Source organism: Lepidochelys kempii, chromosome 5, assembly GCF_965140265.1.
Source record: "Lepidochelys kempii isolate rLepKem1 chromosome 5, rLepKem1.hap2, whole genome shotgun sequence".
Classification (NCBI taxonomy): domain Eukaryota; kingdom Metazoa; phylum Chordata; order Testudines; family Cheloniidae; genus Lepidochelys; species Lepidochelys kempii.
This window is the reverse complement of record NC_133260.1, coordinates 127,086,493-127,099,763: the sequence shown is the minus strand read 5'-3', so window position 1 is coordinate 127,099,763 and position 13,271 is coordinate 127,086,493. Positions and strand designations below refer to the sequence as shown.

At 38.2% G+C, this 13,271-nt stretch overlaps 1 protein-coding gene across 7 annotated transcripts in view; it reads right to left on the bottom strand.

Annotated features, from left to right (window-relative positions):
• The window catches only part of RNF38 (ring finger protein 38), a 196,247-nt gene that overhangs the window by 64,198 nt on the left and 118,778 nt on the right, over positions 1 to 13,271 (bottom strand). The gene's annotated exons all lie outside the window — the stretch shown is intronic.

Here is a 13,271-nt window from a genome sequence, read left to right as displayed (position 1 = left end):
CCAATAGGACTTTGGTTGCGGGGGAGTAGCAGCAATAATATTAGATTCTGATTTACAACAGGAGCGTGCTAGAATTTTGTCTGGTTGGGCTTGTTTCTGGTATAGGATTGCCTGATAAAGGAACATACTTTAGCTCTACTTCTTCATGTGGTTGCTTATTTTCTTTTATCTTACATCTTATTCCCCAGTCACCCCCCATCCTTACACCTCAGGATTCCATCCCCTAACAAACCCTTTCTCCTCCACGATTTAGGCCTGGTCTATACCGAAAACATAGTGGCGACATTCCTTAGAGTACAATCTGAACTTTAGGCAATTGTGTCCCCTCAGTTCTCCAACCTGGGGAGCATTTTACACTGCTTCATTGTGCGACCAACCACTCTTGGTCTGCTCTCACATAGCCTCTAGCATGTAAACTATTCCCAGCTCACTCATCTGAATGCTCTTAGCTAGCCAGTCCTGAATTATTTTGCAGAGTGACATCAGTATATTCCCAGCCCCAGACTTGTCCCCAGAAATGCGCGTCTTGAACTGTCCAGCTCTTTCCTTCTGGACAATACAAGCTCATAAAAAGTCCACCATTTCATTAATAGAAAAAAATATGCATAAATCCTGCTACCTCAAATGAAGCTTCTCAAAACACTCCGATCCAAACACACACTAGAATAAATAAAACAAATCACAGATAGATTCTAAGTGATTAAAGTAATGAGGCATAAAAGTCAGAATTGGTTACAAAGAAATAAAAGGTAATATGCAAACTAATACCTAACTTAACAAGCTAAGTGAACTTAAAGCAAAGGGATCGCTCTCATCACATGTTCTTTTACAGTCTTATTGGCTGAATACCTTTCAGCCAGGACCCCTCACCGAGTACAATGCTTGTTTCCTTGTCCTTCAGGCACTGTGGGTGCCATGGGTAGAAAGAAAGGGAGGAGAGAGGTGATTTGGGGCCTCTGTTCCTCATCTTTTCCTCCTCTTTGAGAATTATCATCAGCTGGGGTACAGGGCAACAGCCAGTCTGTTTATATGGGAACCTCCAGCTATTCCACTGCCAAGATGTAAATTTCTCGTTTACAACCTTCTTCTTGCCAAAGAATAGCTACCTCATCAGGTGACAGTCAATCTGATTATGTTGACACCTGGCTGAGGTGCTGGCTTGCCTTTTGTCTCTGGGGAACTTGTCTGAAGCTTTCTTCTCAGACTTGGAACATGTCTTATACAGTAGAATTTTATAACTTCACAATGTTCCCAAACACATTTTACTAGGACAATAATGTTCAGCGGATTATGCGTTTTCAAATACCTCAAGACATACTTTGTACAAAATTTATCAGTCTTGTAAAAAGGATGAACAGATTGTCACACATAGGTTGACCTATCTACACTGCTCAAAGCTGTGCAAAGTTTCATACCCTGTGTGACATGGTTAAGTCAACCTCACCCCCCTGTAGATGCAGCTATTTTGACGGAAAAATTCTTCTATCAACCTAGCTACCACCTTTTGAGGGGAGGCAGATTTACTACAGCAATGGAAAAATCCCTTCTATTGCTGGAGTAAGTGTCTACGCACAGCAGCGTAGCTGCATGACTTGTAGGGTAGACATAGGTTCCATATGATTTAGCAATGTTGGTACTTCCCTGCAAAGCATGTTTGTGGCTCCTGCCAATTCTGAACTGTTCTTCCTTTCCCAGGCCACTTACTCAGCACTTCTGTTGGCCGTTACTACACACTGAGACTACCCATCACTGGAAGCAGCACTCCGCAGTGCTACCAAAGGAAAAGCTACACAAATTATGTTCATTATTAATAGTGCAGAAGCAATCAAGCCCCAATCAATGGCTTCTCCATCCATACTGGGGTTTATTCTTAGGCAGCAGGAGAATGGCAACTCCCATGCAGGAATGCAGGACTTGCACAGAAAAAACAAAAATATGTGCAGACCAAGAGATCTGCCCCAGCTGGAATACATGTAACAGACAGTAGTTAGAAAGAAGTCTTGCTTACAGAATGTTATGATGGAAGTTAAAAATCAGACTCAGAATGGAAATCAAGCTACAATATTAATTACAGATCATCTAAATATAAAATTCATTGTGCCAGGTTAGCACTTTATATGTGCCATTTTTCTTATTAATCTCTATGGATTAAAATCTTCTTTTGATATTAAAATAGGTGAAAATTCAGATAAATAATAAAAGAAATAATGTGGTTTAAAAATATAGAACTTTTTTGTTTGATGCATACTGTAGCATCCCTTACCGTTCAAATTTTGAAATGGTCATTGTTCACATTTTGATCAGTTATAGCAAAAAAGCTCAACAGTATCTACTTTTTTGTGCCTCATTAATAGAGCTTTTTTAGTTTATATATTTAAATTGAGATTTACTGACACTTCAGGTCATGAGCATAAGGACTGATGTCCTCTGCTGGCTGGTCCTAACACTGCATTTTCAAATGCCCATAAAAATGTCAATTTAACATTTTAATATTCTGGAACATACAGTTATTCTTTAAAAAATGTTTAACAAAATAAGACATTCAGCACCAAAACTCATCCTCCTACAGCAAACAGGCATTCCAAAAAGGTAAAATGAGGTGTCCCCCCTCATTTCACCCACCATCAGAACACACTGGTACCTTGAATACAAATTGTATCACTTATTAAACCTGGAATATTATCTGGATTTCTGTTGACATTGCTGTTGCTTTAACAGTGCCAATTCTTTTCATAAGTTGCAAGTTATACTGAACTGCATGTTCAAGATTTAACTATAATTCAAAACCAAATACACTTTTTAAAAAGTTTACTGTAAAATTAAAAAATAACTAGCATTTAGGGCAGTGGTCCATTGTAGTAACATTTTTAACATTTTAAAAAATTGTTTCCTGGTTGTCAGCTATTTTACATTTAAAAACTAGAATATTTAATTGCTGCATGTGAAGAAAGGTGAGACCACATAGGAACTGTTAATTTTTTTTTATCTAAAAATGTAGCTTCCCATTCAACATACTATAATGCATAAATATCCATAACAAAAAAGAATCCGCAAATTGTAATCACCAAGGTTATGTATTTAATAATTTTCCATGTATATACTCAAACAACAAAAAGGGCACTACAGATAAAGATGGAACACATGCATTACATCTGAAGCAACTATTTTTGTAATGCTAAAGCAACTTACAAGAATTAAAGAAAAGCATAGCAATCTCAAAGTTCTTCAAATTGAATTTCAGTGGTATTTGCATGTCAAAGACAGAACACTGAATGGATTTCTTTTAAATACAAATTGCTGCATGCAAACATCAATTCAAATCTTTTGAAATATAAAAATATTTTGCATTCCTTATTTTTTCAAAGAAATGAATTAAACCAATTTCAATATTGCTAAATAGAAACAAAAGGTAAAGTGTGTTTATTTTAATGTTACATCAAGGTGGATTTTTCCAATTAGAGACTATTACCTAGTATTTTCCATAAATTATTCTTTTTATTACTGTGATTTGGATAATCAACCATACTTCCTTAAAAACACTGCTTCCTAATAATAATAATAAAAACCAGGATTAACAGTAAAGAAAGGCAAGCAATCTGTTTTTATGAAGACTGGCTAAATTTGCTCCTTTAAATCTCAATTTATTGTCTCAGTTGAAACATTTAAATCAATTTCAGTATGATGTGGATGGTATAATGTAAACTAAATAGTCTGAAAACAAGAACTGTACCTTTTGCAAGAACTTCCTGAAAAATGAAAATTAAACACACTGTGCTAGAAAGCAACACTTGACATCTCACCATTAAATACTTACGAACTATTTCTCTCTCTGAAGGAACTGCAGTTTTAAAAGCTATACAGTAAAAGTTACCAAAACGTGTTTTTGTGTAATTGTATTTACAGTTTGGAGCTCATATATAACAGCTCATCATCAAGTTATCTACCAAGATCAGAATTCAAGTGTGCACGTTTTTGACAACGCCACCACCTAAATCAATACAGAGGAGATGATGCTAACAGTAGTTCTTGGGTATACACAGAATCCTGAATTCCAATTCTGGTATGTCAGGACAAAATTAAATTTCCACAATTTAAAATAAAATCTATAATTTATTGTGGAGAGTGTGGTCATTTCTCTGTTAAGGCTAAAACTAATTTACCACTAAGTATTACTGATGCCGTTCCCTGGTAACTTTGCCAATATTAAAAACTAATCTACCTCAATATTTTACACTGCACATCTTTCCCAAGGGTAATTTTTTTCCCTAAGAAACAGGGAAGGAGGGAAGTCTGGTGCAAGTAGAACAAAGTGTTTTAGCGATACTGGTTTCAAAAGAATAAGGTGACATTCAATTTTGAGAACCATTCTAATTATTTTTAGACTCCTCATATCTCCAAACTGTGGGACGGCAGGATGGGCAAATACACTCATTAGCAGCCTGACAGTTACTTGCATTCTAAGGCCTCGTCTACACATAGGCTTTGCAATAATATAACTATTTCAATTAGGTGTGTGTTTTTTTTAAAATCAATGTAAGCATAAGGGGTCAAGATCAGGACTCCGATTAGGTCTCTCTCTCCCCCCCCTCCTGTTTTCATATTCCTCTTTCCTTTCATCCTACCCTCTCATATTCTTTTCCTTTGTTTCTCTCCCAATCCCCACCACACTACAGCTTCGTCTACATAAAGACATTTTGAAACAATTTTTCAGAATCAAGTAGGCTAATGTGATGCTGACAACTTTTGCAGTCAGTGCAGATGAGCACAAGTAATCCTCAGAGTCCTCAGGATGGTTAGGCACGGTTAGACTTTACACTACGGTGAACAAGCCCCACTCCTGCCTACACTGATGGCACAGTCACAGTCAGCATCGTGTTACCCAGCTGTATTGTTAAAAAAAATCACATTTAAACATGGTAATGTTTCGTCATGTAGACAAAGCCTATCTGGAAAGCAGGTCTTCAGGCCAGTACTACAGGACCTATATTAAATGGTTTCACTCTTTTTGGAGTTCATCAGCTGTAGGTAACGGCCTAAATGTTAAAGACAGTGTGTTAGCTTGAATAATTTTTTTTAAAAAAAATCAGTCTTATTCTTCCTTCCAGTTTGCTCTTTGGACACGCCCTTTGCCCTCAGTAGCTCCTGGGACTTTTTCTGTGAATTAGTGACATAATCACTACGAACATGCTAATCACTGGCTGCAGCCTGAATTGGTTTTGCTGTTCCCACATAACCTGCGCTGGGAGGCAACACTATAACAGCTTTAACCTAAGCAATATGATAACTTTAACCAAGACACTACAGCAATGCTTAAGTAAAAAGTGTGATAGGAAGTTGGGAAAAAGTATCAGTCACTTTTTAAAATTAAAGTAAAAAACATGGGGTTTGACAAAACTAAATAAAGCAGAGGTGGATCTGCACTGAATACGAGGGTCATACCTGAAAAATGAAACTCCTGCAGGTCCTCTAACTTTCAAGAAGGGGTGTGCTTTGTGAGGGTGTATGATTGAACAGATTTTTTTTCTTTTTACTCTGGTGAATATGATCCATTCTTAGGCTAAGGGAAGTCGAGTAAATTTTTCAACCTCTTACTAAGTTTATATTACAAACCTAACAGATGTATGGAGTGACATGGACAGAGAGAGAAAGCCTCCTCCTCTGTAGCATTAGTGGGGAGGGGGGAAAAGAGAGCTCTAAACTAGGCAGCCTTAGAATCCCAGCCTCACTCAAGCCCTCATGGCCCCCTGAATCCTCTTCACTCGCATTCCCACACACAGACTCATACTTTTTCATAACTGGAAAATGTGCAAAAATGCAAATTGCACAAGAGATACTAGTTGAGATTTTGCTTCCTGTAAGGGTACGGTGACCAGATGTCCTGATTTTTATAGGGACAGTCACGATTTTTGGGTCTTTTTCTTATATAGGCTCCTATTACCCCCCACCTTGTCTTATTTTCTGCACTCACTTCAGAGAGCACATTTTCCTCAGAGCCGTGCTGAAGATTTCCCAAATGTTCCACCTCCTCGATGAAGAGAACTCACACCAGGAGTTGCGCTCTCCATGCTTACTGTCCCCTTCTGAATAATTTGCTCTCATTTCTTCCACCTTCCAGATCATGGAGGGGATGATCAGAAATTGAAGGAGCTGAAGGGGCCATACACAAGACTGAGGTGAAAGGCTCTGGGAAAGGGAAGGGAGCTGCAGTTCTGCAGTCTGCTGAGTATGCCCAGGAGAAAGTTAGGACAAAGGAGAACAGTGATTTCAGGAGTGAGGGGTGGATAGAGTGCTGCAGCTGAGACAGCGATATCCTGTGCAACCATGATCACTGAGTGGATGAGAGAAGCCAATGGGGAAAAAAACAAGGGAGCTATCAGGAGCGAGATGACTGGAGGTGGTGTGAGCTGGGACATACTGCTAGCAGTAGGGGGAGTTCAGAAAGCAGTAGCTTGAGTTAAGCCTTTTCAACTAACACCTGGCCTCTGCCAAAGCCCTAGGCAAAGCAATTATCACTTTAGGAAGAACAGCAGAGACAAAGGCTCTGGCTGAGGACGCTGAATTCTGTAGTCGTGCATGTCAAGCTGAGAGAAAAACTGCCTTCTTGGCCATTTTGTTGCTGTAAAGCCAAGCCTCTAGATGTGAGACCAGGTGAGGTGGCTAGAAGTTGCCCCACGACTCTGCTTCTTCCATTCAAGGTGAAAGGCAGTCCCAGCAGCCCCAGTCTCCTGGTCCTGAAGTAGTTACCAACAGGATGGAGGTACTGAGAGTTTTCAGCTCCATTCCCTTTCCCACCCTTTGTTTTTAGTGAGTGTCTTTAAAGAGCTGCAGCAACTGGAGCTTCACTACTGAGAAGAAAAAAAACAACTGGTTCTAGTACATCTTGATAGGACTGAGCAGAGGGCACCAAGAAATCAGGCAAAGCGACTTGCTTAGAATGATCTACTGACATCTGAGGAAAACAGAAACCCATCCATTCCCAACTGGAGTTCAAGGGTACAGAAGCATTTATGCAGGAAGCACAGGCACTGTCCTTCTGTGGAGAGAAGAGTGGAATGGGGAGGGAGAAAGAGCGTGCAAGGCTTTCATGGTAGCACGTGGACCATACTCCGTCCTTTGTTCCCATAGGCTTTGTCTAGACTGGGATTTAAATGCGTAATGTTAGGTCACATTAGCTAGCTTGTTGTAACAGCTTCTAAAATGCTGGTCAAGACAAGGCAAGCCATACATATGCATGTGCTAAATTAGTCAAGTTAAAGTTTAGCTTCTTCCCTAGGCTTATACTCAATAGTCCTCAATTAAGGTGTAAGAAAGCCCACTGTGCACACCTCGGATCCACAATAAATCTTCCAAAACCAAGGTAAGACCATATTTGACATTCAACCACTCAACACACATTTTCAGGCCTCTCTCTATACATCATAAAGAAGCATAAAAGGACACAACACTTACCGAGACTAATCTTACAACACTGAGATGGGAAAACTCATGCATCAGGAAGAAATGCAATACTCCTGAAATAATAGACAGTATGCTCAAACAATAAAAAAAGCAAAAGAATGCAAAGGAATTAACCTACAAATACGGGAATATAAGAAAGAAAAAAGACCCAACCTGCAATGGAAAACGGAAACCTAAGAGAAAGAGGGGCAGAACATGGGTATCTTTTTTTTTTTTTTTGGAAGGAGATTTACTACAATTTTCTGTTTTTAACTCTAAATTATTAACTGGATATGGGAGGTAACAAAATCAAACGGACACACACACTTGAAAGTATGAGGGAGGGAAGAAACAATCCTGAAATTAACCCAGCATGATTAATTCCAGTGAGATAATAATGGATTGAACAATCCGATTAATAACTATAAAAATGTATAAAATAAACCAATAAATCACAAAAATTGTGATTAAAATAAAATTGAGCCTTTTCCCTTGTAAATTACTGGCAAGTATCTAACTGGGAAGAAATATTTAATAATGGGCTCTTCAACCTAGCAGAGAAAGGTATATAACATGATGCAGTGGCTGGAAGTTGAAGCTAGACAAATTCAGACCATAAATGATGTATATATTTTAACTGTGAAAGTAATTAATCATTAGAATAATTTACCAAGGGTCATGGTGGACGCTCCATCACGGATCATTTTTAAATGAAGGCTAAATAGTTTTCTAAAAGATCTGCTCTATGAATTATTTTGGGGCAGTTCCCTGGCCTGTGTTACACAGGAGGTTAGATTTGCTCACAGTGGTCCCTTTTGGCCTTGGAATCTATGAACTTCCGCTCAACTGGAAATCCCATAAGCATTAGTGCTGATAAGTTTAAGATTTTGGTTTGATACAAAGCTTGAACAGTTCTGAATTTGCCTGAGACCACCTCTCTCTCTCTCTGCACCTCCCCACCCCAATGAAGGTCAGAAGAGATTTTCAAGCTGAAGCCACATTAGGAAGGAGTTGTTTACTAGGTGTTTTCCGTGAGGGCCTCTGGCTTTTGCATTTACTCCCCACAACCTTGTCCATAACACTTCAAAACTTGGGGACCTAGACAGCAAACTGCAAAGCTAAACTTTACCTCCCGGCATTGGAACTGCTGGAGATGGAATTATAATGCACTGTTGTATTTGGGTATCAGTTTTGTTGTACTTTTAAATAATGAGGACATCTTGTCCTTGTTTTAACAAATAAATATAGATAAATGAGCATCAATTTCCCCCCCTAAATTTAGTGGTCAAAATCATGTTGTCTTACCTGCTGGAAACTGTTATGTTTGTACACCAGTATAAACTAAGATGGCCCTCCTGTAGAGGTTAGTTCCAAAGAACATTTGTATTTATGCTTCAAAAATGTTTATTTTTTTATAAACATGAGGTTTATGCATGTCAGTACACTTGCTGCAAAAAACACAACCACATCAGTTTTAAGAGTCCTTTGTAGCAAAAATGTCCCAAGCACAAGAATTTCCAAAATCCTAACTCATCTACTCCCTTCTGTATCAAACTCCCTTTTGACAAGGTGAATAAAAGTTAAGCTATAAACTGTGGTAAAAATAGATTCAGTTATAATGATATTTTAGAAGCAAGAAACAGGAATCAAACATCAGAAAATTACAAGTATATTAAATCTGACTCTCTGCTCTCTCATAGGGTCAAAACATGCAAACAACTTCAAACAGTAAGGTACAGTATTTCAGTAAAAGTTACCAAACACCAGAATTGTCCTATATGCACTCAAAATAAATAGCAGGCTTCTGTACAACAAAAGACATTTCTAAGAGACTGTAAGCAATTCCTCACAGAAGTGTCAATGTTTTCCTTTTTATAAAAAAGTAAATGAGATGATGATAAACTAAATAAACTGTATTGAGCAGTTCTCTCTCTTTGGAACCTTTTCCTGAAATAAAACTTGAAATTCACCTTACACAAACACCACCATAAACTTTATTTCAGCTGTTAACCAATATTCATTTTGCATACAAATATATTATCTCAATAACAGTCTTGCAAACAGTAGATGAGATCAAAAAGATCTAAAATTAGGGGACATCTGCCCAGCAGTTTAAAAGTAAACTACAAAATTAGATGTGGCATTTCCAAAAAATCCCAGAAAACCCAACAAAACAAATGAGGAGCACAGCCATCTCACTTAACATAAGAACTTCCTTACTCGGTCAGACCAAAGGTCCATCTAGCCCAGTATCCTGCCTTCCGACAGTGGCCAATGCCAGGTGCCCCAGAGGGAATGAACAGAACAGGTAATCATCAGGCGATCCAGCTCCTGTCACCCGTTCTGAGCTTCTGGCAAAACCTGAATAAGCTACCAAAAGAAAACTATGTCTTAGAAAACTAAGCATTATGGTAATCACAGCACACATACTTAGGACTCCAGTATATATGAATACGTCCCATTACAAAAGGAAGAAGGGAGTCACCGGAATAGGACTATTACTATGCCATTGCAAACTGCAACCTAGAGGGAGTAGGACCCTGACCCTACAGATAATTCCCTACCAGGAAGCCAGCCCAAGGAAGCCTGAGCCATAGCTTAGTAACACCCATTACGGATGCTCTGAAAATAATTCTGGTTTTGTGTTACATTTGTCTCCTTTGTTTGCAAGCAAAGCATCATGCTCTAAAGACTCTTAGAACCAAACCTATAAAGCCATCATAGATAGAGGTCGTGGTAGGATGCTAGTCTTGTCTGCAGACAAAAGACGACTGTAATTATATATGCAAATTATATAACTTGTAAACCTCCAGAACAGCATTCAAGAGAAATGAAAAACAAACACCAGAAGGAAAATTTTGGAACTGAAAAACCTATTAAAGCAGAATGTACTTTTCAGAGTTACTTACTGACCAAAGGAAAAGTGGAACTGTGTGTTTGCACTTGTGTGTGAGACTGTCAATTATGAGAAACCCCAACTATTTCCCTATCCTTAATTCACTACATCGGTCCTCCAGACTGCACAGATTACTTTAAAACGTGGTTCACCCTCCTGCATCTGGAAATAGAAAAATGCTTGCAGGAGACAGATTAAATGATGAACCCTCCATCAATCCCACATATACTTACACACAAAGATCCAAGATCCATTAGCCTCTTATCCCATACAGGATAATGATACTCACCTCCTTCATAAAGCGCTTTGAGATCTATTGACAAAAAGCACTATACAAAAACGACGTTTTAATATTACTAGCTGTATGTGGGCAAAAAATACTTCAAGAAGTATTGTCATGTGATTGGAGACCATACTGTATAAGGTTCAACTGTAATCCTCATTTGAGATCTATGGATGAAAAGTGACACTTAAGAGCCAGGTGTTATTTCCCAACCTATGTGCCTAACTATAACTTTTACATGGTATTAACCCCCACCCCTTTTTTTTTTTTTGCGTAGAATCCACATCATTCATGAAATGTTCTCTTACAGCAGAATTAAAAGTTACTTAATGTCTATAATTCAAAGTGATGTCACTGGCAAAGTCATCTTCAGCGCTTATGCAAACCATAACATATGAAAACAATTTTAGATAAGACCATCCACGAGCTTTAAAAACGAGCACCAAGGCCACTGACGTACCAATGACACGTATCCCACTTGGGTCAATATCTCCCAGGGAAATAAAAACGTGTGGCTTCGAGAGACAAAAGCTCCTACCATCATTGCATCAACACAGGTGCAGAGGAAAAGCTGTTCAGCCTGCATTTTTTAATGAAAACCCATGTATCGTAAACAGTGGGGGTCTGAATTGCCTGGAGGTGGTGATTTTGCTGTATTACCGTTTTAAATGAAGCCTCAAAAAATCATAGGAATCCCATCCACAATTAGAGAAGAAGAAAATACACTTTGTAACAAACGTTCTCAAACTTCAATTCAGTGTGAACCCTGTCTTATGAAAGAGTTCTTGTAGATTTTTTACAGCCAGACGGGACCATTTAGATCTCCAGTCTAACCTCCTACATAACACAGGCCAGATAACTTTGCCCCATAACTTCTGCTTGAGTCAGAGTGTATCTTTTAAAAAGATACACTGTCTTGATATAAGGACATCAAGTGATAATCTATCAGAAGTCACCTCCCTTCCCAACCATGATCCCCACTCATGATCAGGCTACATCTTTGTGGCAACTACCACTGATCATATTATTTTCCAGATACGACTTAGAATATTTATGTATTCCATTTTAACTATTAAATACAGTAGAGGTGTTTGCCTTTGCTCTTCATCTCACTTTCCTTTCCTTTCCATCTACTCGGTTTCTCTCTCTCTCAACTGCACATGTTCAGCAGACTGATCCCCTTCCTTCCTCTCTCCCTTGCACTTGCTGCCTGATTCCCATCCTCTTGGATATTCCCCTTCCACTGGAAAACCTTAACCCTCATGGAGGTTGCTCTAAAAGCAGCGGTTTCCTCTTCTATGGAGCTGTGGTCCCTAATGGTGGCAACAATGTTTCCTTTAGTGATGAAAAAGCTTTACAAATTTGCACTCATTAGCCCTGCAGAGTAATTAGATCAGAAAAGATTGACTATATTCTTCCATATGAACAGAAATGTTAATTAAGTTCTAACTGAATGGTCATATTCTTGCCTCAGTTTCACCTGTGCAAATTAATGAAGAGAATAAGGTTGCACAGGTATAACTGGGAAGAGAATCTGGCCCACTGAATCTTTATTATTGAAGATATAGGAGCCAGAAAAAACACAGCAGGACTTGGATCTCCAACTGAGTTTGCTGGGCTGGAAGACATCAAAAGTATTTGTGTACATAAAACAGCATATATTTAGGGTTGGAAGGATTAGATTCATCAGTAAATATTCATAATTGTCCAGTTTACCATACATATACCAACAAAAATATTTCCATCAATGATCACTAAAATTTACAGATAGACAAAAAAAAATGGTGCTTGAGAACTCAAGAGTGTGATTTAAGGCCATTTTCTTTGTGTATTTTGACATATGTTGACAATTTTTACTTCAATGGAATCAAAGCTTTAACTTTTTCAATTTCAACATCTACTGTTATTAAATTATCTGACCCACCATAATTTTATGCAACTGTGATAAAAGCTGAATTGATTAAAATGGAAAAAAAAGCTTAAAAACAAATACATCTGTCAAAATTATTTTAAAATTTTTTTGCCATGCCTACATATACTGTAGTTGATGTACACATTACTGAGACCAATTTGTAAGCTCACAATGCCATTTTTATAGTCAATTTTCATACTACATATGCATAGGCAGGAAATAGCAAAGATCATCAAAAAAGTTTGCTTGCTATCCAGACCCATTAGCTAAACCAGGTGCATCTCCCTCAAGTATAGAAGCAATTTTAAAACGTTCTAAAAAAAATACATACATTTCTCAGATTACTGTATCTTTCTCCTCTAAAAATCCACTTTAAGTCATGTTAGAATGAGACTATGCAAACTGCACTGGTGTGTCTACCCTATTACAGCTCTATGGGGTCTGAGAAGTTCGGGATCACATGGATCATCTCCTAAATTAACAAGACCGCCTAAATTAAAGATTTAACTTTTTTTTTCTTTTTTTCTTTTAACAAGTACAGGTGTATTTTCAGTTAAACGGAGCAGTATGCAAGCAAGGAAAATTGTGTAACTGATACATATTCCTTGCAGAAACCATCAAACAACTCTTTATATCACTGACAAACCCACCTCTCTTCTATTTCCTCACGGGATACTTTTCCCTGTTCATTGTTTCTCTCTCCTCACCCCCTCAATTAACCACGCGTGGCTTTGTGAAATGCC